The sequence below is a fragment of the Aptenodytes patagonicus genome, chromosome 7, assembly GCF_965638725.1.
Source record: "Aptenodytes patagonicus chromosome 7, bAptPat1.pri.cur, whole genome shotgun sequence".
NCBI lineage: Eukaryota > Metazoa > Chordata > Aves > Sphenisciformes > Spheniscidae > Aptenodytes > Aptenodytes patagonicus.
The window spans coordinates 71511403-71537181 of NC_134955.1; positions in this window are offsets into that span (position 1 = coordinate 71511403).

Below are 25779 nucleotides of genomic sequence, written 5' to 3' on the forward strand. Positions count from 1 at the left end.
CTGCTACAGATATGGTGTCCATCCAGTCATATCACTGTTTCTATGGCAAACAGACCCCCAGGCTGCCTGTTTTTAAATCTGTGCTGGAAAACTGTTTTCTAAAAGTCCATTTTCTTTCTAGAGTATCAGAGCTGGCTCAGATTGACAGGCATAAATGCAGCGTGGCCCACAGTTTGCTCACCTGTACATCAAGGTTCACTGGCTTGTGCGCTACAGGAAAAAAAATCCTTTTGGCACGTTGCTGCAATGCATAGTTTTTATAGGTATCGGATGACTCAACTTCCATTCAGCTGTAATTGATCATGGAGTACTTGAACGCTGCGCCTGTCATCAGCTGTGAGTGCATGTGTGTTCTCCATTCATGGGAAAATGGCATGGCCTTCTCGTCTTTGCACTAAGAGAATATTTTAAATATTCTGAAACGCACGGGTATAAACTTGGCATCACTCAGCTGTTAAAACCTGCTATTTTAAAAACATGGGTTTTCAATTGCCCGCCTACTATAAAGCCACTTGTGAAGAAAAGGGAAGGAGTACTTAGTACTTTTGGAAAAAATCCATAGTCCTTTTAATCATGATGATTGTCACTGCTTACTTACATCAAACTGACACCGAAAGATTGCAGCCCTGTTGGATAGCTGCTGTGCATAAGAACAATGCTTCTCAAGGCAAAGATCTTATACTTCAGCTGCGGCCTCCAACAATTCTGTGTTGTAATTACACAGCGGTGCCTTGTGGTTGAGGACTCCCTCTTCAGATCAGCTGAGACCTAGACAAAGCAAGGCTGTCTGCGGGGATGAAAGCACAAGGTGCAGGCATCAAGGAGGGATTTCTGACTAAGCGTGCTTCTGCTGATGCAAAGAGCAAAGGAGGGCTAGGCAGAGCTGGGAAGGTTCCCAAAGAAGTCAGTGTTCAGGAGAGCCTGAATGGAAATCTTACAGTCTCTGGAGAATTAGGATGAAGGGGAGGGAGGGGAAGTAACCAAATTACATGGTTAAACCACATGGAAGTTGTGAGATATTTCAGTAACAAGTGATAATAACAGGCTGCCCAGGGTTGAGTCCCCATCCCTGGAGGTATTTAAAAGACGTGTAGATGTGGCGCTTGGGGACATGGTTTAGTGGTGGATGTGGCAGTGTTAGGTTAAACAGTTGGACTCCATGATCTTAAGGGTCTTTTCCAACCCAAATGATTCTATGATTCTGTGATTCTATATTCACAGACACAAAGTATCCCTGGTGAGGATGTGGGCTCCAAATAGCTGAGCAATAGCATTCCGGGTTCTGCTCAGAATAGAAGTGTTTTAATGAAGTAATAGGAAGAGACATCTGAGAAGACAATATGTATTCCGTAGGCTTAGTGCTACATATGCCGGTGGTGCAAATTCAAGACACAGTGATGGGTAAAGACATGGCAGTAAGAGACTGGAGCTGCAGTCTGTTGATGCTGGGAGCAGTAGCTGGGTAGGAAATGCTGAAGCAAGATCAGCCATAGTCTTGCTCGTGAGCCAGACGTGATGGCTGGAAAGGTCAGAAATGCTTGTGTGTACTGCCTGGGGCCTGATGGCAAAAGAGTAGGAGTTCATGCTGCTCTTCATGGATGTAAAACCAGGTTTTATGTACACAGATAAGTGACTGAAAATCTAGTACAGATGAGTCCCACCTATCCATCCACACATTTAGCTCTCCAGCCTGGATGCTTTGTGAGAGGAAGGAAAAAGAGGGTTATCCAGTCCTGTCCTCTCGTCCCAGGCATTAGCAGCCCAGGTAGAGGTTTGCTTTTTTTTTTTTTTCTCTTATTCCTTTGAGTTTGTGATTCATAGCTGACCCTTAACTATGGACAACTAGAGAGGATGTTGTAATATTGACAGTCTCTCTAAGAAGATAGTTGTTCCCTAACTTTTCATAACATGTTGCTTCGGAATTCTCACCTTGAGGAACAGCAAGGAAGACCTTAGCGCACTCTGGAAGTCCACCCATCTGGTGAAGGCTGAAGTTGAGAGCGACCATCAATCACCAGACATGGATGTGACAGCTATGCACCGTGCTTTGTTTTTTCTTATCTTTCTGCATACTTTCCTGAGGCACTCCTCCTTGCTGCCCCAGCTCTCCAGCACACACAGCCCATGCCTGAGGTCAGTCCTGCAGCCTGCTGAGACATCTTCCCAATGACTCCTCGGCTAGCTAGGGACATCTGTGCTGCTCCAGTGGCAGCACAGCTCACTCATGCACCGCAGACTTCTCATCGCTGGTGTTGCAATCAGCAGTAACTGAACCAGTTTTTGCAGAGTCACCAGGGAGGTTGTTCATCTGCATGCATTAACTGAAGGGCAATCCAGTATACTGGGGAGCCAGACTTTCCCCAGCAAAGCTGTGTAAATATAACTCCAAAGGATTCACAGACATGCTGGGAAGTTTCCTCTGGGCCAAACAATATTTTAATTCATTGATAGCATTTTAATTTTCTCATGATGAAGGATCTCTAAAGGCAACTACATTGGAGAGTGAGAAAGGGTCAAGAGGCAATTAAGAAAGGAAGATCTTGCTTTTCACTGCTAGGAAAAACAGTTAATTAGATGAAACAAGTGAAAAAGAGAGAGAGGGAGAGAAGAGCTGAACTGTAATTTGGAAAATGTAAAAAGCTTTCTATCAAATAAATTGATTAGCAGACTAATCATAATCAGGACTCTTGGATTAGCAGTTAATTTGTGGAATCAATTAATAGTGGTATTTTTCAAATCACAGTTTCCTCCAGAGCACAGGGAATTCATTGCAGCATGTTTTTAGAGATAACAGATGCTGTATTAGGGCTGAGGAATGATTCCCCATCAATATAACAGTTCTGTTGTACCCTGCTTTCAGGATTTTTCTTTTTAGGGATTTTTTTTGTGTGTGAATGGGTGTTGGCTAAATTGGTTTAATTCCTTTCTCGTTGCCTCTGCAGTTGCTCAATTTTTTACGTTAAAGAACAAATTATTCTCCCAATAACTTTTTAGTTCTCTCTGCTTGGTTTGAGGGTTCACGTGATAACCTCCTCTCTTGAGGCTGAACAGCAATTTCCTGCGCTATGAAATAACAACCGAAAACTTAAACAAAACTTTGTGGGATTTTGCTGTCCTTGTGCTTTAAGGCAGCTGGGGCTGGGGGTGCTACAGGAGCTGAACACTGGGAATCTGGGACTTCCCACTGACTTCAGCTATCCCTGGGCCTGTCCTAGTCACTGTGCTGGATTTCATGGGAAGGTAAAAAATTGTGGTCAGATGCAGGGGCCTTAGGTAGTTCATTCCATGCAGAATAACTCCATGTTGCTACCTGTTCATTAACAGCATGCATCATACTACGTAATTGCATGAACTTAGACTAAACCTAAAACTTATTTTGGCAGTAATTCTGTGATGGTTGGACAATTGCTGCCACAGCTAAACCAAACTGAAATTATCTCAGGCCATGGCAGGACCAGACAGTTCTTGAGACCAGAGGTTGGTGCTTTAATACAATATCTGTGGTGGTTACTGCAACGTCAATGGCTCATATTTTGAGCTACAAGTCCACAGGAAAGCTCATAAACTGCTTATCTGAGGGCTGTGAGTCTTGGACCCCATCTAGCTCTTGTATTTACCGTGTCTTCTGACTCCCGTTGTTTAAAACATGGATTTAGCAGAACACTTCACAGAAAAATGACAGGAAGATGGATGAGCTCAGCGGTCCCTGTGCTCCCCGGGGTGCCTGTGCCTGCAGCTGCAGCAGCCAGCGATGGGCTTAGCAGGGAAAACAGCCAAATTTCCAGCTCCTCAGGTGCCTGACCGGTCAGTGGGTTACCCTAAAGAAACAGCAACAGGTACCCCAGCCGGGGCACCAGGTCCTCCAGCTCGTGGGATTTTACCTCTCTTTCCGAACAACGAGGGAGGCAGGCACTCGCCGGCAGTGAGAGCTGGCGGCAAACCCACCTCACCCTTCTTTTTAGGGCACAATTCCACAATGTTGGTATTTCTTCAGTGCAGACACCAAGAAATTGTTAAAATGTTACCGATTTCAGTTACAAGGAAGATCCCCTTCCCAGAGGTCGCGGGCACTGCAGAATGTTCAGCCAGGCACGTCCATTAGCGTCCGCATCAGGCACTCGAGGAGATGCAAAGATTTGGAAGGCCATAATGACTTCAACAACTATCATTTTCAAAATTAAAAACAACCGTTATCTTACTGTAATTCCAATAGAGCTGAGTGTCTGGTGCTCAGTTCCTAACAGGAACTGAGATTTGGGCTTTCACAGGCTCTTTAAAGAGTCCCAACATAAAAGTTTTTCTGATTAGGGTGATAAGAAGTCTTTTGCTCTACTTCCATTATCCCTCTATTATTAGGGGATCTGATTCTCTGAGGCTGCTGCTGTTCTTTGGTAGAAATCCAAAATGTTAAAAAAATAAATTAACTAAATTCAAGGTATTTTCAGACATATGTAAAACTCAAAATTGCATCATTTAGTAAAAAAAACGGAAAGGCAGCAGACACAGATGGGTCCAAGTTAAATCCCACTTTGAAACTATTGCTTAATGAATTCCCCAGCATGGCAGTTCTCACAATGCTTCAATCCTGACAAAGAGAAAAGGCAGCAACAAGGTGTTTTAGGAAGTTCCAGACTAAAACAAAACTAAAGATGGCTGTTTCTCAAAACACTGTCTCACAACTCTCCTTTTATAGTTGTCTAGTTCAAATCGCTTTTTCCATCCATGGTGCATAAGGAATTTTACTGTGCAAGCTGTTCAATCTCATATGTCTTTTTTTCCTAGTGATAAACCACCCCTACTGGAGTATCCAGTATATAGAAACCCATTGCAAAATATTTGTTAAAGTAAAGATAGATGATGGTTTATCTAGCATCTGTATAATTATTTAGAAAAAATGTATCTCTCTGTCATTTCACATCTGCCGACTCCCGTTACTAACTCTTTCTTACCTCATGAGTGCACTAGAAATGCTTTGAAAATGTTCATTAAAATTGATTTTTCTGTCCAATTTTATAAACAATGAAAATACATGATTTATCTATCTCTCTGAGTAGCCTATTTTTTCCCCCACAGCAGAATGCCTGTATAGTATGACCTGTAATAAAAGCAGCACACTGAAATGAAAAACAATAGCAAACTACTGTGTGCGACACTGAAAATAAGGGAATGAAAGGCATCATACGTAGGATGTTCAGGAGAGTTATGACATTCATGTATCTGCTTCAAAAGTTGTGGTTTATGATTGTACATGATGAAATCATAGGTGACAAGACAGATATGATAAAAGAGGTGATAAGATACATTTTGGTCTATAACTTCACTGACGTGAGAGGAAGTGTAGGTGCTAAGGAAGAGGCAGAATCATTTATAATTAAGCTTGCATGCATGTTTCCCCGTGCATACGCTTTGTAGGACTACTGATACCTATAGAAATTCCAACTTCTGAGACAAACTTCTTAAACCTGGTATTCTGCACATCTTGGGATGGATGGAAATATTGACTGTAAAAAGTTTTGTTGAAAAGGTGACCTCCCAGATTTGTGAGTAGCTGCACTATTGATGTGCTGGGTGGGACAGACTACATGGAACACTAACTGCTTTCTCCTTCCCAAAGGATACTCTGCCCACCTTACCACTAAAATGAATAAGTACAGGCGGCTTGAGAGCATCTGAGCAAAGACTCCTGTTGATATAAGTGATTTTGGCTCACTCCGTAACCCAGTTTAACAGTTTGACACGGATTCATGCATTACCACTCACGTTAGCCCAGATTGTGAATACATCAGGAATTAATTACGCCAACATACTCATTTAAACTATTCTTAAATTAATGATGCGTTTGACTAGAGGACTTGACAAATCCGGACTGCAGAGGGATTATGAACCTCATTTTGCTGGGAGAACAGGCTGCACCTGCGTCATGAGGGTCAGCAGTCGGTTACTAATTGCCCACGCCAACAAACCAGGTTGTTTACTTAATCTGTGTACAATGTGAGGCTCTTATCCTAATTAAGTACCCCCTGTTTCTCTTTAGGTTTATCTTAATGGCTTGTTTAAACCAAAGACAAACAACATGCCATTACACTGTGACGTATTGTTCTTGATAAATGATATCACGTTATTAATTCAGAAGATGAATGCCAGCTTCTAGCATGGTTTTTTCCTGATTTCATAGATGTTACAGCTGCGGAGCCCTCCTGGTCACACAGCCCAGTTTCCTGCATGAGAGGCGATCAGCATCCCTCTGGCAGCTTCTCAACAAACCCTAATATTTTTGAGGTGAACCAAGAATACTTTTATATCAGAAATTCTTTCTTGATTTAAAGCTACTGACCATTACAGCCCACTGTATTTTTTCCAAAAAGTAATTATTCGCATAATCAAAAATGTGTCCATTAGATCTCATTTTAATATGTCTAGTGTCAGCTTCCAAAGAAAAAAAGCTTGCATTTTTCTCTTGTTGAATGAGCCCGCTATAATATTAGATATCTGTGCTCTTAAAATTGCAAATGGGATAAAAACCCGACACTTCCAATGATAATCAAGATGAAACTGTATTGCCCACTCAATGCCTACTCCTACAGTCTGGGGTAAAAAAAAGGGCATGAAGTGGCCAAGTTTCCAACATTTATATTTGGAAACAGAGTCACCTGGAAGGAAAAAGCGGCCGTGCAGAATAGGCACAAAGTCCCCTCATTGTAAAAACCTGCCTGTATTTCCAGGGATCTGCATGCTCAGGGATGTGGGGCTGTTTGGGGTAGTCAGCATCATGGCCCTTGTTGCTCCTCCTGTCCTTGGCCAGTCCTAAGAGCTGCCACGGTTTAGCAAAGCTGTGGCCAGGCTTCTCGTGCCCCAGCACAGTCCAGCTGATGACTGTAAGCATCATGCAACCGGGCCAAGGTGAACATCCTTGACACCAAACACCTCTCCAGGCCATTGTGTTTATCTCCACATCTCCAGGTTCACCAACATCATCATCTGAAAGGGTTTGGTGTTTGCACATGAGTTGGACTGGGGCTTTGTACTCCTCTAGTCCAGCAGGTTTTCAGTCTGTTCGTACCCATCCTGCGCTCAGTGTGAGCTTTTTTTTCCTACTGCTACTAGTGTATTAAATGAGGCCCCCCCAATATCATCATCATAATCATAATCATTATTATTTTATATTATATTAATACAATAAATTATATATTTATACATTATATAATATATTCATATATTATAATATATTAATATATAATTAATATATTTTAATAATGATCATAGAATCATAGAATCATAGAATCATGGAATGGTTTGGGTTGGAAGGGACCTCTCAAGGCCATCTAGTCCAACCCCCCTGCCGTGGGCAGGGACATCTTCAACTAGACCAGGTTGCTCAGAGCCCCGTCCAGCCTGACCTTGAATGTTTCGAGGGATGGGGCATCCACCACCTCTCTGGGCAACCTGGGCCAGGGCTTCACCACCCTCAGCATAAAAAATTTCTTCCTTCTATCTAGTCTAAATCTACCCCCCTTTAGTTTAAAGCCATTCCCCCTTGTCCTGTCGCAACAGGCCCTGCTCAAAAGTTTACCACCATCTTTTTTATAAGCCCCCTTTAAGTACTGACAGGCTGCAATAAGGTCTCCCCTTATATAATGTGTGATAATAGTGTTAACAGTAGCAATAACAGTAACAATAGCAATAACAATAACAACAAATCTTCAAAAAACATTGAAATGTGAGAGATTGACACCTTTAAATTTTATGGCATCTTTCACCTGGCTGGCTGATTCCCAACACTATGTTTTTCATAGTGATAAATTACTTACTTGGTGACTTCCTCACTGGTTCTCCCAAAGGGCTTTCTATGTGGGACTTAAATAAAAATACCCTAACAATTAATGTTTATCCTCCATTACATTGTCTGGACCTGGTCTTTTCTCTTAAATTTCACTTTAGTTGTTGATTCAGTAAGGTACTCAGGAGTGTTTTGTAACAGTATGAATGTGAATTCACTGCATAGAAATACACTCTTACGCTTAAAATAACTGGTGGAGCAAACCTGGGCTTTTGTTTCAGACCTGTGTGGGGACATGTAATGTATTCAGCTCCCTGCACTTAAACATTATTTCTGAATTTTGCCCCAAGCTGAATTAATTCCCAAATAGAATATTCTTCAAAGTTTCCCATGTTGTGTCAGCAGCTCTTTAAATGCACATATTTTAGATATATGCATTGGTTTCTTGATTATGAAAAAGTGTTATTAAATATGTGATAAAATATTTATGCAGTATGACTTTAAAGCTAAGAATATTAAATCACAAGAGATTTCTCTAATTGAAATAGTCTTTGCGTGTAGCTGGAGTCTAATTTAAACTCTGCCTAGCCTACTTAAAACAATAACGTACAGATGACATCTGCTCTGTGTTGCTTTTCAAATACAAGCGATTGTAATATTATTAATTCTTTATTATATGGCAAATAAAATAAACCATTTCCATCCAATGAATATTGCCACCTGTGTGACTTGATTATTTGTAGATTTTTATAATGTGATTAATAACTAAAATGCACATGTATGCAAATGTGCATACACATACACGTGCATTCATATACTGTATATACATATTAGTATCAAGGCCAAAATTTAGTGAGATACTTTAACAGATGCTCAGAACTAAGCCTTTGAATTAATGCTTGTTTTTAGCTGTGTTCCCAGTCCCATCATGGTCCATTTGGCTTTTTTGGAGCCAGCTTGACAACACTCGCTTACCTGGGTGCTTTGGCCTCAGCCTGTGTATACCTTACAGCCCTTACAGGTGAGCCACCTGTCTATACATTAAAGCAGACAAAAAAACAAAATGAAAAAAAAAAAACCATCTACCTGGGAAGCTCCGCTGCAGAATCATAATTAAAAAAATTAGTGGCCTCGCAGTAGAGGCATCCTCCGGGGCTTGCAACATCTAGGCTGGCCCCAGGGTGGGATTCAAAGCCCAGAGCTGCTGGAAAGCCTTCCTGCTCACCCTGCAGAGAGTCTCGCTGGTCTTTGAGCATTGCCATGGCTGAACAGCACTGGTCAGCAGCAGAGCTAGCCGGTGTCATCGGTTTGGCCAGGAGAACAAGTACTTAAAACCTTCCAGAAGATTTGATGGATGAGGTTTCCTGTCCTGTTTCTTTACACAAATAGGACCAGTTCCTCCATCGACATAAATCAGAGTAGATCCACTAACTGCAAAGAAATGACACTGATTTATGCTAAGACTAAAGCTGCCCAAAATGCCTTGGACACATCAGCCAAAGAAAAACCATCACTAGGATTAAAAAGAACCCACTGACTCCATCCCTTTCCTCCGCCTGCCCATCACCAGCTCCTTTATATCCCTGCGTGCACTGGGGTGGTGCCATTTGGTGTCATTTAACAACTACTCATATTACTAAGATAGATGTTTAGGGTGGGATTCACTTATAAGAAATGTGGATGCTGGCATCCTGAGCTAATTATCAAGGCTCCCTTCACAATCTACAGAGAGAAACAGGCATTTCTGGCGGAGGCCCTCCATCCAAAAGCATGATGAATTGCCCCGAGGGCACCTCTTTCACTCCTGTGAGCAAGAGGAGAGCTGAGTGTGACTACCATGGAGATGTGCAGAGGTGGGCAAAGAGTCCTGCTTTAACTGCCCGGGATCCCTCTGCTTAAATCCACGTTGCAACAGCTGTTTCAGCTCCTGAGTAATATATTCTGACAGGAGAACACAATTGTCGGATGTTTGGGAATGAATACCTGCTCCAGCTGGCATCAAAAATGGTAAGGTAATGTAGCCTTTGAGCCAAGAAAAGGGCAATGTTTTCAGGGGGAAAAAAGAAAAAAAGATACAAGGATGAGCACTCCATAAAGATGAGTTATGGTCTCCGGTGACACCCGAAACGGATGAGCGGAGTGATAGCATTGTTCAAACAGGAGCACGCAATGCACGAAATCGCTGGGATCTGAAATACAGTTCTGTATTTCCATGGCTGAGCACAATGAAGGGAGCCCTGTGACAACGTTTCTGTTAATAGGAGAGGACTTGTAAGCAGCAATCAGGGAGTTTTATCAGCTCATTGTCAAAGCAAAAAGCAATTGGAATACGTACCCCAAGGGCTCGAACCACATGGTCGGTATTAGTGCATGCAAAGGCTTGGGTGGAATAGTTATATGCACTGAGAGGTGTTTTGAAACCGTGCCTTTAAGGTCTCCAGGCTTTTCAGCTCATTCTGGAGACAATATATGGTGACAGTTTTGGTGTAAGAAATACCAATAATGAAATCTTTCTCTGTTTTGATCAAAGGGAGACTATTGTTTTCATCTCAGACAGACATTGTGCTTTCAAAAGTCTCAGAAATCCCAAATCACACTTAAAGGCTCAAGATTTAAGGAAAGTCTCCAGCTGAATCAGCAAAGGAGAACCCAGAGTCCCATGATCTTGTGATTTTATCCTGTATCACAAAACCGAATAGAAGCCATGTAATATAAGAAGATAACCCTTTTCTGACAGATATGCATCTAACCTGTGCTCCAAGACCTCCAGCATAGAGATGCAACAACCACCCACCTCTTCCACCACTCTATTACCCTTCACACTAGAAAGTTTTTCCCAATGCCTAGCCCAAATCTTCCTTTCAGCAACTGAAAACTATTTATTCTTGGTAGAGCCTTCTTGGGAATAGAAAAATGTTTACTTCTTTCTTCTTTCCAGTTGTTTTTTTTTTTAATCTATTTGAAAATTTCCTCTGAACTCAACATCCACTAGCCACCATCCATCCACTTTGGCAAACTGCTAGGGATGAATTTCTTAATGATTGTTTTAAGGGTTCGTTGTCCTGCATCCATGTGGTGAGACATCACATCAACATTTTGAGGAATCGTAGCTGAGGGCTGAGACCTCTACTGGCACCAGAACAGACTGCTGGAAATAAAGTTTGCTACTCCAGACTTGATTGCTTCTTTTTAAATATTTCTAAGATATATAGGCTTCTGGAGCTTAACCAGATCACCTATCAACTAAAAATAGCAGCAATAAAAAGGCAGGAGCATTTCACAGCTCTCTGTAACAAAACCAAGCCTTTTTTAATGACTCAGTACTTAAAGCCTCTTAGGAGGCAATATCTCACGTGTTTTGCTGTGTTGCTGATCACCCCTTAACAAAACTGTGTTCGACAGCAACTGAGCCAGCGCCACGTTCTGCATTTCTGATCCGGGTGGAGCATCGGTGAACCAAATCTCCCAGTTACAGTACCGCAAAAAACAGAGGCATGGATGGATTAAGAAGGCAGGGGAGCAGGGGCTCAGCTGACTGTGATGGAGATATACCAATATTTAATCAGCTTGAGCCCTGGCCCAAGGAGCTTTGGTAACTCTGTGTGTTGGAGTTATACATGCACGCGAGTGGTCACCACCGTGCCCTCCTCTGCAGACAGATGATTGCCCAGCACATCAGTAAATTGACTTTCATCAGAATAGCAAGGCACGGTGCAACAACTCGCAGAAGAGAATTTGGCAATTATGAGCTCTGCCTGCTCCCAAGCAAGTCCCTCACCACCTCTGATGACATTTCACTTATCAAGACACAACTTTGCACTCGATTTTGCAATTCAGGAAATGAAAGGTAGCAATGTCTAAATTATCTTTGACTAAATAAGGACATTGGCCAGAAGAGAATAATCCAACATCAAAAGGAAGCAAAAAGAGGAAAAAATTCCACTACATTTAAAAAAAAACGCCCACCAAAAGCAAGTAGATTGAGAATGTTTCCTTTCTTTTCATCTTCTTTTGTTCAAATAGCCCACATTAGGAGCAGCAGTATTTTCTTATAAATGACCCTTATTCACATCTTTGTGACTTCATTTTTAAGAAAAGTTCTGAGATGAAATGTGTCCTATATGGTTCAGTTGCCAAACCTCGTGAGCAGCTTACAGCTCAGAGAAGCAGAGTAAAAGTGCTTAGTATTGTTCACAAGCATCTGTTTTTTAAGTAAGTGATTCGGGCTCATTTTCCAAAGCGGGACTTGCTGTCTCTCAAAGATTCAAGGAACCGGTGTGGTAGATGGGAACTGCAAACATTCAGGAGTTTCCAGAGGTATTCTGGTCACTAAGTAAGTGTGTTGGAAGGAAAATGTAAAAATGGCACTTCTCAGAAACCTCATTTAACATTTTTTTCCTTTAGAAGCTTTTGCCAATATACTTCATGAAATATGCAACTTTCACATTGATTAGGATGAAACATGTATCATAGAATCATAGAATCATAGAATCATAGAATCATTGAGGTTGGAAAAGACCTCTAAGATCATCGAGTCCAACCGTCGACCCAACACCACCATGCCCACTAAACCATGTCCCTAAGTGCCTCACAAGCAGCACCTGTTTAAAGCAGAGCTAAGATTTTCCTGGGATAAGGTTCGGCAGCAATATGTCGGACTTGCTCCTGACTGCCAATGCGATTGAGATGACCAGATTTTGAGCCTTCTGAGAGCGCCCTCCTGGGCTTCTTGCAATGCTGTGAGAGGGCACAGGGTCTTCCCTGGGCTGAGTGTCCTGCTCTAGGGGGAAGCTCAGGTGTGAGCTGCTAGTCCTGTCCAAGGTGTGTTGCACCAACCACTGCCTCCCCTCCCAGCCTTGCAAACAGCCACAACAGAAACCACCCCATGGTGGTTCTTTGAGGGCCAGGGTGGAGGCAGACACCCCGCTCGTCATTCCGTAAGTTTTCTTTCACAGAGATGAGCAGACTTTGATTTGTTACAGCTCTTTGATTTGTTGTAGTTACAAAGGCACTCCTACCTTTCCTGGCTGTGTGAGTAAACAGGTATTTAACAAAATGCATTGATTCAAAGGGCCCTGCATGTTACTGAGAGTCAGCAAAGCAATCCTGAGACTTCCCTTCACATGCTGAATTAGGTCCTCTCCATAGGGAGAATACGGTGCTCAGGCATGTGGGTGCCTATGCCCCACCACTCCCTGCCAGTGCACGATCTGCTCTGCAGCCTATGCGCTCCCATCAAACCCAGCAGCAGCACCATTACTACGGCTTCAGAAGTTGGCAGAACTTTTGTCTCCCAAGTCTTGTCTTAGGTATGGTCTTCTTATTTGGGCAACAGGCTTGCCATACGGGCCAAGCAGCATCTTGTTACTGATTGTTTTTTTTGAGTTCAGTGGCAGGTATGGGGTTAAACGCAGAGCCATTCCCAACAGTGCCATGTACTGTGCGAATAACCCAGCAGTGTTGTGATAATAGATAAATCAAACCCACAGAAAAGATGTAGGAATTAATGTCACCTCCGTTTGCTGACGGGTGGTGAAGGCAGAGAAAAAAAAAAAGTGACTTTCCAGAGGTCATGTAGGTGGAAAACCTATTGCACTTGCTTGGCTCAGTTCATTGCCATAGCACAAGCTTGTTCTTCGAGTAAAAACTTCTTTTTCCTTCTTAGCTGGTGTAAGGGCAGGATCAACGCAGAATAAGAAATATCCCCTTTACTCATGCTCCATCTGACCATTGTGGTAAATTACAGTGGCTTGGAAGATACCGAGAAGTAAGGTGGTAGCAGGGGTATCAGAGGTACAGGCTTCCTCCAGTGCTGCCAGGGGAGGCAGAGACCCTGCGGGAAAGACCCTGTATCGGCTACCCCCAATTACCCTCCAGGCACTTGAAAACATACAGCACAGACTTACTTCTTCTAATTTTTTTGGAGAGCATGGAGAAAAGGAATTTTGATCTTTGCTTGAATATAAATATGAGTTTCTAAATATAACCCCTGCAAAGATTTTCATTCAGCATTTAGTGGTTAAATCAGGTTTTATGAAGCTCTCTCTTAAATTGGTAAATAAAGGAATTCATAGCTATTTTTATAGGCTTAAAGAATACGGATCAGAGATGTGGGATATGTGCATACTATATTAGTGTGCTTTGGTATTCTTATCTTCTTGCTTTTTAAATATTTAGGCATTGTTTGCTCCTACACTTGCTGTAGGATATTGAATCATCTATTCCACATTAACTTTTATGTAGCAATATTCCTGAAGCACAGGAGGCTTTCATCTACCGAAAAAAAAAAATTATATCAATAACTAAGCTTCTTTTCATAAGTTATATTAAATCAAGGCATTTCGTGATAGCATTAATGATTGTGCATAGCCCAGATTAGGTGAGAATTATAGCAAATCCTGCTATTCATACTGTCAAATGTGAAAATTTACTTGCCCTCTTAAAGGCTCCTTCTTAAAAACAAAGGAAAATGATGATCTCCAAGCCTGCAAACTCCACCTCTATGAAAAAGATAAAAACTACTTTGCAGCAGGTTTATCATAGACCAAGGGGTCACCTGAAGAGAGCTGACAGGGAGGTCAAAAGCTCCAAATAGTGGCACACTGATTTAAGACCTGCAAAGAGGAGGGTCTGTAGCCTTCCTATCAAATTTGCTTGGTTTTAGACGAGGCTATCATCTTAACTACCCATGTGCATACTAATTGGTTTAGGGCCAGATTTCATGTATTTTGTTTTCAAGGGGATTAGTTACGAAGCAACATATTTTTCAGCGCAGAAAAATACTTTTCTCGGTTAAAAAACCTGAGTTTCTGACTTGGCATTTTGGGTTTGGTTTGCTTCTTGCTTTTTGGGGGTTATTTGGGGGAGAACTACACATCTAAATTAATAAATAACAATAAATAAAAACAATAAAGATTTACATTATAAAAAGTGGTGGTTTTCGTGCTGTCCTTGTGGACATTAATGCATCGTGCTAGTGGCCTCAAAGGGAGCCTTCCATGACGCGCAGCTGCTGAGCTGCAGAGATGAGCACACTGCAGCGGGGCTTTCCGCTTAAACGTAGTGTATGAGCCGCATACCCCTGACGTAAACACATCTGAATCAAACTATTCCATTCAAGTAAGTGCTGCACCGGGGACACACGGGCCCTCTCCAGCTGCTGCACTCAGACCCCCATGCACTCACATGCACACAGACTAGAGGGTCCCTCACGCAGGACAAGGGTTAGGAATTTAACGGGTTGTGATAAGAAGGCAGGACAGACTGCGCTGGCCAGACGCAGGGCACGGCCAGACCAGCATACTGACCAGCCAGGTATTTACATGCAACTGGCCCATTCTATCCCCTTATGCCTCTATTTTCCCATTCCTCCCTAAATCACCTAAATCCATCCCTTTCCCTATCCTTGGTTCCTCTCCTGAACATCCCATAACGAGTCCTGTGCAATCCCAAAATGCACTTCCCCTGCATTCCCTAACATGTCCCACACTCCTGGGCAGTGACCCTTCAGTCCCAAAGATGCTCCAGCATTGAATCTTCCTCATGGGTGTCACCCCCGGCCCATGGGGCTGAGGGTCCCCTGGGTCAGCCCAGGGAGGGTCTAGATGGGGTGGCTCATCCTCAGCGCTCATCCTTAATTCGGGTTCCCCTCACCTGCCTTTGTGCTCTGGTGGTCCTCTGGGCTTGTGGAGATGGGCCTGATGGGCTGATGGCTCCTGGCATGGGCCTGGGGACAGCTAGCTGGGCAGGGTGTTATCTGGGGTCCCCCCCACTGTTGTCGCTCCCTGCTCCTTTGTGGGTGTGCAGATGATCTTTTCATCATACGACCTAACGAAATATATCTTCCTTCCTAATTTTTTATGACTAGTTGATTTTTTTTTTCTGAATCCTGCCTGCCTGTTTGGCACCTAACTTATGGAAGTCAAACTAGCACAGAATAAATTACAGGGAAAGACATACTCTGCCCCAAAACGTTTACAGTCTAGGAAATCTACTTTCTTTTGTAGAAGAGGGTCATGATGAGGTATTAGATTCGATGTGTCAATTTGACCAAGGAAGGGTAAGCTGCACTAGCAAAGGGTTGCCGGCGTGAGGGGTGTGAACGTTTTTCTTGGGTGAAACGTTTTTCTTGGAGACTTTTCTCTGCTGCGGCATGGCTTGAGCAGCTCCGATCACAGTAGTACAGAACTGTCTAAGCTCAGCCCAGGGGGTTGCTACACAAGCCAGTCGAGCTTGTCTAATTAGCCCCCTATATTACATTTCCATCCGGCAAAGAATCCCCCACTGCTGCAGTGCCCATCTTCACAGCCATGCTCTTCCACCTGAGCGCTCACCAGCCCTGTGGGGGTCATGCTGTGGGCTTTCCTCGCTAGCAAGAGCACAAGGGGAGGCAAGCAAGGCTGCTCACCTCTCTGTTGGCCACAGCAGGGAGGGGGGCATTGTTTCAACGGTGCTAGCTGTGACAGATACACTTGACCCCCAGCCGTACTTTGGTTCAGGCTAACTAAGGAGCAACAGGCCTTATGCCCTGTGGTGAACCTGCGAGCTGGAAAGCTCCTGGCTCATGTACAGGGGAGTGAAGGTGCCTCGGAAAAATATTTTGAAAGGTGGTTTTGTAGCCCAAAAATGCAAGATAACCAAAGTACAGAACAAGATACCAGAGCTAAAACAAAGACATCTATCTTGTCTGTACTATTGACTAGCAGCCAACTACTTCACTCTATAAATATTACCATCAGGATGAGCCCAATTTGAGCTCTCCCTGAATTGCAGCTGGACTGCACACCAGGCGACTCTCCCCTTGAGCAGGGATGCCTCTCAAGGTTTGAGATCCCTTAGCTGAGACTAAGAGATCCTTCCTTGCCCAAGACGGACAGATCACTTACTCGCAACAGATCCTCAGTAAGTGACTGATAGCATGCTGAATTAATACTAATGAAACATTACTAATCCATGTAGCTACTCAATATCAATTATTATAAACTTTATATAGATAATTCCATTAGAATTGGAACTGTTGTCCAAGCTTGAGACTAAGATTAGACCTAGCTGCACCTAGGCTCCATAAGGAGTTTAGAAAGCAAGGGGGGTCCACTCTGAACCTTGTGACTCAACGGGAGGGTCTTCCTTACCCTTTGTGTCTCCAGTCTCTGTGTGAATGATTCTAACTCAATTCTAACTCAATTTTCCTTTGTATGTTTCTTGCATGCAGTAATTAATAAGGTGAACCTTGCCATCAAATGTATTGAACCTTGGTAAACCACTGTTAAACTTTGTTAAATTCCATCAAATTTATTGAACTCTGTCAAATTATTATTTTACCCCAATAAAACATATTGCTGCTTCTCTCTTTTGAGTGAGGTGCATTCCACTTATCCACAACACTAGCGGGTGATGCTAGAGTGGAATAGGTACACTTTGTCCTGGGCACCATCTGGTTGGGGCATATTCTGTTGTTGGTGCTGCTGAAAAACACAAAAGACATTTAGGTCCTTGACCCTCTCCTGCTGGGCACTTGCTGCAGGTCCCCAGCAGACTGGTTGCTCAGTGTGGTGACTTGCATGGATGCAGGCTCATGAGCCTGGTGCAGAGGACTGGGAAGAGCAGAGCAGGTGCAAGGACCTCTTCTTGGACCACATAAGGTCCCTTGAAGTCCCAGGTGGTGAGCCATTGAGACCATAAATTGGTCATATTGCATTTCAAAGGTGCTTTGATTTTGCTCTCACTGGCAGTGTCACTGAGAAGCTGTTCGAGAGCCTTGATGCTCACCGCATTACAAACCTCTTTGCAGTCTGCAGCCTGAGTTTACTCATAGCCTGTTTAAGCCATCAGAAAGTCATGCTGTGACATTGCAGACAGTTTGCTAACCACTGTCAACCTCAGGCCTTTTAAAGGAAAACAGAGTGCTCTGCAAATGACTTCTCACCAGCTATCTCTGCTGGGACGTATCTCTGCAGATGCAGTTGTTTGCATCTTTCCATGTTTGATCTCATTTGGGTTTGGATGCCTGTCCAATGTGCATTGCCCTCTATGTGTTCCTCAGTGGCACTTATGCACGGCAAAACCTCCCTGCCTCTTTCAGATCCTCCTGCAGGAGCCATCTCTGCCCTTAAAACCAGAGTCCTCCCCACCAGGAATCAGTGGGTGCCCTGGGCTGCTGACACAGACCCCGGTGAGTCACCTGGGGAATTATGTGGACACATCTACCACAGCTCCCGTGCAGCTGGTGTTTTGAAGTCTTTACACATAGTGTGAAAAAGCCTCAACATCAGAGGCTATGGTTAGTCCTGGCTTCACGGTGAGAGTGTCAATGCAGAGATGGAAGCAGTAGCCTGTACAATGAGGTCATGATACAGGACCATGAAATAGTACCAGTATAGCATGGAGATCACACTCCTTGCTGGACCACCCAATTTCATTCAGACTACAGGAAAGCACTCCCTCCACAGAAGGCCAAATCTATGGAGAATGCACAAGTCATCAAACAGAAAAGGAGCACGTGATGTTTTTTTTTAAAAGGTAAGAGACCTCAGCGTGCTTGGCTGAGCTATCAAGAAGCCACCTGGAGTAGCTGCTTTCAAACGTTAGTATTTTTCCTCTGATATCTCCAGTATTCGTGAAACAGCTCCCTGACAGTTTCCCTCTTCTCCTTCAGCTCCACTGCAATACTGGTGTTGCAAAAAAGCAAACATAACCAGTGCTCTGCTCGCCGTGGGTCACCAGGGCAGCTGTGACAGAGAAAGCCACCATTAGCCCTTACAGCAGCAGTTTTGGGTCCCTGTCCTCGTAATGCTTCTGTCCATGCTGGAGTAGGGCTAGCCCCTGTACTTAAGGCTTAAGTACTTGATATTTTGCAGGGACTGGAGCCTAAGTCCAATGCCATCTCACTCTTTCTCTGTTATTATCACTCATTTATCAATCCATATAACCTTATCCTTGGCAATGACCGTGAGGAACCCACTAAGGCTCCTACAATGTGTTTCAGTGTAGGTAGTGCTGAGCTTCATCTCTGGCAACGGAATGAGATAGGCATCCACTGCTAACGACCTTCATTACATATTAATTCTCTCTATATTTGAAACAGATACAGCATTTAAACCTGTCACTCACTTTCGACTTCGTCACCTCTTGCAACTCTTCCAATTCTCTTTCAGCATGAAGGTGATTTCTCTGGCAGTAACAACTGCTTTCCCTCCTTTGTCCTGGCCCCCCACCCCCAATGTTCTGAAATGCAGCTTTAAGACTTTTAACCTCCTAGCCTGAATATACACTTGAACTTATTTAAGAAAGTTAATAAGAAAAGAGACTTTCCCCATTGTGGAAAATTTCCTGATCAGAAATTCAAATGAATACGTATTTATTCATTCAGATACTCAGGCATGGAAATCTGTGCACTTTGAGTACAAACACAAAGATGTTTTTATTTTAATCTCACTTTTCCAAATTAACATAGTCATATAGTTTTCAAAATTAAAAACTTAAAGGATTAAACCCAACTGGCAAACATGGCTTGGAAATCATTTTGTGTCCCAAATATTAAGATTATTAAACATAGATGAAAGAAGCAATTCCAGAAGAAATTTCTGTTCCTTCACGACTAAAGAAGATAAGCCTTAACTATATGTGCATGCAAAAATGTAATATGATTTATTTTCCAACAGGCGAAACTACTGTATATTGCTCTAGATCACAGGGCAATGTGATTGGAGTACAAATGAAACTCCAGGGGCTCACATGCTGATGATGGTTGTAATTATTGATTAATTCTGCTTTAGAGAATTTGAAAACAAGTCTGTCTTGAAATGGACCACAACATAATGCCTCTCTCATTGCATGAAACTAAAATGTACCCCTCATTAGAACTGCCTGAGGTTTTCAGACTTGCCAAGGGATAAATGTCATATCTGGCAGGGGGGAAATGAAATTAATACCTCCAACTTTTTGGAGAGAATTTTAATAAGGATTAAACTAGGCTGTTAAAAAAAAAAAACAAAAAAAACCCCAACCCAAACAAAAAAACATAAGCAGGTTTTCCAACCTGAACACAGATAGGAGGATCTTGTGGTTTTTAGAGGAAAACAGGCTTCTTTCCCACACTATCTTGTTAAAGTGATTACTATTTCATCCTTGTATATTGATAACACCTGGAGGCAAATACCTAGCTGTGTTTAGCACAATGCAGACACCCAGGCAAGGCTGGTCCCTGTCCCATAGACTCTGCAATCCACGATTAAGATGAGAGACACACGACTTTTTCAGGTCCTTTTCACTCCAATTCTAACCATTTCACCCTGGTGAAAACTCTGTCATATGGCGGATCGCATCACCTCCTTTGACTCAATGGATCTATTTCAATTAGGAATCTTTTCTTTTGCTTTTAGAGAGAATCAGTCAATGTATCCATGCTGGGAATATTGCATACCCACATGAACTATGCTACAATGACTGGCAAGGGATGAAAAAGACTGCCTTTCAATTGTTATTATAGGTAGAAGATACCTCCTACTAAGAAAACGCCACTGGATGCATGTGTTACCAAGGATAGAGTCTTTATGTTGGTCAGTTTGAAAACACGAAGGGGAGAGCTGCAGAAAAAAAACCTGACATTGGTCAAATGGGAGGATATTCCCTATGCCGGCTTTAGCTTAGCGAAGGGCTAGACACATGTGGGGCCATGCATGGCAGCTGTATCAGGTGTCCGAATTGTACGGTGGGACTTTCCTTATGAAGCAGACTAGGAAATGCCTGCAAACGCACACTCTTCCGTGGTGCAAACAGAAACTGCTCGCTGTCACGCAGGGGACATTTAATGTCTCAGAGGAAGGGCTCTGGAGCACATGGGCATCATGCTTGCCGTCATTTATCACAGAGGACATAATAATGTTGCCAAGACATCTCCTGGGAGAGGGTTGCACCGCCAGCACCTAAAATCTGCCAGATGAGTGTGTCATCTGAAAATCAGCTCTAGGCTCATCATGGTTAGGAGTTTTTAGGCCATGCTTTGGCATCAATTATCTTTGACACCTCTCTTCTTCTCTCATGAAGTTTGGAGAGGTTTGCAGGGTAACTTTCAAATCTTTGACCTGCGGCTGAAGAAAATGAGTGTGCCACATAGAGACGTTATGCGCACACTGAGTTCTTGATTGCATTCAGAATCACCAGAATTACCTGACGGATGTGAGTTTGATATGTGGGGATATTTCTGAAATGTAACGTCTGAGTATAGGAAGTATCCTGATTTCCATCGGCTTGAGAACTATAAATGTTTCAAAGATTCAGGTTGTTCTTTATTTTCAGTGAGTCAGTGAGTTGACTTGACAAGGATGTTGGCTTGGATGTACAGACAGATAGGTTCATAGTTTGGGATATCAGCTTTAAATCGTCTGCATATGCATGGTCTGCCGTTGTGACCTTGCACTCTTTGCTCACTTACCATCACCTTTAGTCCTGTCCCCTCCCAGTCCTCAGACAGCAGCAGTGGTAGGTGATTTTTCCTTAATGTGAAAAAAACCACCCAACCAATAACTAGCTAATCTTATACTGTATCATGTAATGATTAAATATTTTCCCTTCCAACAGTATTTTAGCAGTAGATAGACTATTAAAAATTGAGAGGATGGTGATCCGAACGTGCAGCCAGCCTATTTGATGAGCTTTATAGCTTCTGTGGCTACCTTGCTAGAAATGTCTGAGCTAGCTATGCCCATACAACTGCTTATATTGATGTATCCTTAGATTTCCATAAAGCATTTGGTACCACCTGACCTTCAGATCAATGACTAGAGTGATGCATAGTTGGCATGGCAGTTACTATGTGAATTAAAACCTTTCTAGCTCTCAGGACATTATTATCTAGCTGATATCTCTGACATTGCATCTTAACTATGTTAATATTTGAAAAAATAACCAAAAATTCTCACTAATTAAGATTGCAGATGACATTAATTAGGAGAGTAGTAAATTACAAAGAGAACAGGGTGCTAATGAGTAGCTATTGCAATGATTGTTGAAAAAGTTAAAAACGAACATTGACTGACTTTATACAGCCTAATAAATTCTCGGACATTGAGGAACAAAGAATGTATGCCATCCCTTCATGTTGGATATCTGTTGAATTTCTGTAGAAGAGTTGTTCTGTTTATTCCAACAGCTAGAAAATGAATACGGCACATTTAGAAATATGGCACAACTTTTCAGCAGTGATGTAATTAATCCTGGAACAATTTCACATGAGTTTTGTTGGATTCCCCATCAGTGCAAATTTCTAAAATGAGACTACAGCCTTTACTGAATAATACACTGTATTCAAATAGGAAATAAAGCAAGGAAGACCCAATGGCTGTGTTATTCACAAAGTCAGACAATTAGAACATTTTCTAGCTTGTGGGATTTTTCTTTTTTTCATCTGTAGACTGGTGTCAATACCACAGGGATGTATCTTGGTCTATTACTGTGAGATAAGAATCCATCCACAACGGTGAAGTCCTCACACAGAGAAAGCCATTTAAGTGCCTAGTTAGGTTTGGAGATAATGCTCTAACTCTGATATGACTTGTACTCCTTGAACCTCCTGATGAGCGCCAGAGCAGCATTTGATATAAGATCTCCTGTGAATATAACCATTGCTTGCTGACCATGTTCAAAGAATGGTCAGGTTTGGGAAAGAAAATTGTGAAAGCCAGAAAACTGACATGTTCTCCTTAAGTACTAGCTGCAAGAAATAAGAACCTGATGGGATGCAAGTAGTACACTAGCATATGTTCATCATCTTCTTGACATTGTTAATTCTTTTCTCTGCACACAAAATATACGGAAAGCAAAGAAAAACTCCTTAGAGCAAAGGTCCAGAAAAAAACTCTTGGCTCTTGGTAATATGAATGCAAACCGAGCTTTAGATTTCTCTCTCATTTCCATAATCATCCCAATTTTCCATCACCACACAGGCTTCTCACATTGGTTCCTTCTTGAACATGGATCGCTCTGGTTTCTTTTTATTGTATGTTAGAATTAGTATTTTGGGAGACTTTTCTGGTTAAGCTTCATATTTTCACCATCTCAGTTACTGACTGCTCCCAAGGTGTTGCCTTGATGTACTATTTTAGGTACGAGAGGTTTGCATAGTCACTTAGATCACTGCTAGGCAAGACACTAAGAAGAAGATTTTGAAAATAAATGCAGAAGAAAACATGGATAAATATTTCAAAATATTTACAACATGCTGCTTTGTGTACAGTGGATCCAGACATAGAAAGTGTGAAATAAACTTGGAAAGACAGTGAGGAGCTAAAAGCACAATTCAAAGGAGCAGAGTGATTTTAGTCTATCACTTTTTCCATAGAACATAGAATCATAGAATCATAGAATCATTGAGGTTGGAAAAGACCTCTAAGATCATCGAGTCCAACCGTCAACCCAACACCACCATGCCCACTAAACCATGTCCCTAAGTGCCTCATCTACACGTCTTTTAAATACCTCCAGGGATGGGGACTCCACCACTTCCCTGGGCAGCCTCTTCCAATGTTTCACCACTCTTTCAGTAAAGAAATTTTTCCTCATGTCCAATCTAAACCTCCCCTGGCACAACTTGAGGCCATTTCCTCTCGTCCTGTCGCTTGTTACTTGGGAGAAGAGACCGACCCCCACCTCGCTACAACCTCCTTTCAGGGAGTTGTAGAGAGCGATGAGGTCTCCCCTCAGCCTCCTTTTCTCCAGGCTGAACAACCCCAGTTCCCTCAGCCGCTCCTCATCAGACTTGTTCTCCAAAAATGAGCAAAATCTATGGCAAAAACATGGCAAAATCTATCATTTTCCCTTGGAATGTGTTTTACAGGAGGAAGCTGCTACAAGCAACTGTATCATCTCTACCTTGTACATGATTGATAAACCATGACCTTCACTGTGTCACTCAAGAAAACAATTTCCTGTGAGCTTAACAACGCTGCAGCACACATATTTGTGCTCAGCCTTAGAACATGAATGCTAAATAATTGACCCATTTTGCCTGTGGCAGGAGCAATACATTCCTAGGGCTGAGCTGCTTCATTTCTTAGTCTCCCAGAGACTCTGCTCTGTGCTTCAGCGTGGCCGGCAAGACCATCGCACAAGGAGAGGATGGAGCACCCCATCCAAGCCATCTGCCAGGATTCATTTCTGCCTGGCCTCATCTTTGCAAGCAGATGCCCGGGCCCGTCTGGTCCCCACGCGGCTGCAGTGCCTGCATGCTCAATACCCTGCATATGCCGTTGGCTGACATTTCCTCTCCAGCTCTCTTCACGGGACAGTGGGAGCATTATTTAAGGACATCCAATGCAACAGATTGACTCATCAGCATGTAGCACAGCTATTTGAAGGGTAAGTTCCCGGGATCTGTGTAAAATCATGGGGTTTGAGGAAATGTCAGGCTTTTATCTGTATTTTGGAATGAAATGTGAGCACTTACAGGCTATAAATCCCTGCTTTATATATTCCTGGTTGTCAGTCTCATGGAAGGTGTAATAACCACCTTTTTCTTGAGACTGGGTACATTATGGTGTGCTTGTCCAATGGTCGCTTGGTTGACACTGTTGAATGGTGACTGTTGGGGACCGCCAAGGGCATCACCACGCAACAGCCCCCCCTCCCCTTCTGCTAAATGAAGGTCAGCACAGCTACAGACACGTGAAACAGTTCTTACTGGAGATGGCTGGTTAAGGCTCCAGAAATGCCTATTTCTAAGCTCCGAGTCCTGCCACGGGTATTATTTCCCTTCAATAACCTGGAAAGCACATGCTAACGCAGGTCTTAGCAAGGCTAAGGTATGAGTGAGTCCAGGCCTCCTTCAGCGTGCTGGAGGTGGCACCGCTGCTGCTTTCCGCAGTCTTATAGCAGAGCCAATTTCCAGGTGTTACTTACTGTGGTGTTGTATGAAGCTCCAGCACACCGTAAGCATTTGGTATTATGCTTATCCTTTCCACATCCAGATTTGTTTCATCTCTTCTGTAGTTGAAGATCTTTTCTTGCATTATCAATGGCATATTCTAATAATACCTGATGAGGAGTGAACACAATGAACTGCTTTTCCCCTTTTTCATAGCTTTTCAATCTGGCTATTATTAGCTATTATTATTCAGAGTACTCAGAAGTGTGCCTGGATCCACCCAGGGATACAAAGCTCTGAAGAAAATACCACTGAAGTCAAAAGGAAGCATTGTAGTACATCAGCGCAAGCTTTGGAGGACACTTACATCTATTCCAAATTTATTAATATTGTTAATGACCTGTCTTTTACTTTTCCCACCATTTCTTGGTATCCTCTTTCTCTCTTGTGTTGTACATCAAGTTCATAAGAAATACAGGACAAGAGCTGTATTTTTCTATGTTCTTAGAGGAATAGTAGCAAAATAGGACCACGATCACTGATAATAATAATCGTCATCCTGGTCATCATCCTCATTTATGAGCAGGAGGATTGTAAAGGTTGATTTCCCATACAACTATCCCAATCAAATATAGGTCCAAGGTCTTGTGTTCCCTGTGACAGCCCTAATGGTAAGAAAAAACAGCCTGATGATCAATCTGAAGCAGGCTGATACTGATCAGCCAGTTCATATGTGCCTCCTTCCCCAGCTGGCTGTTCCCAGGTAAAATCCCAGGTAAGAAATCACACAATTTCTAACAATGTGTAACAATTCTGCCTCTGTTTTCCCAATGTGGTTGTTGACACAGGTTACCTGATGTCTAAATTTCACACAAATATACAGATATAAATCATCCTTGAGATGCCTACTTCTTTTAAAAAGTGTTTGCATTTGGCCAATGGATTCAAAAGCACCACATCAGGTGTTACCGTGCGAATCATGGCGTGGGTGGTCTGAGACGGTGCTTTTCTATCAAGCCTGACAGGGTTAGGCAAAATTCGGTGGGATTTGCATACCTTACTGCCAGAAGTGTCTCTCAAAATCTTGGCCTCGGAGACATATTTTTCACTGCAAACTGTTTTAGGAGGAAGAAGAAAACCCTTG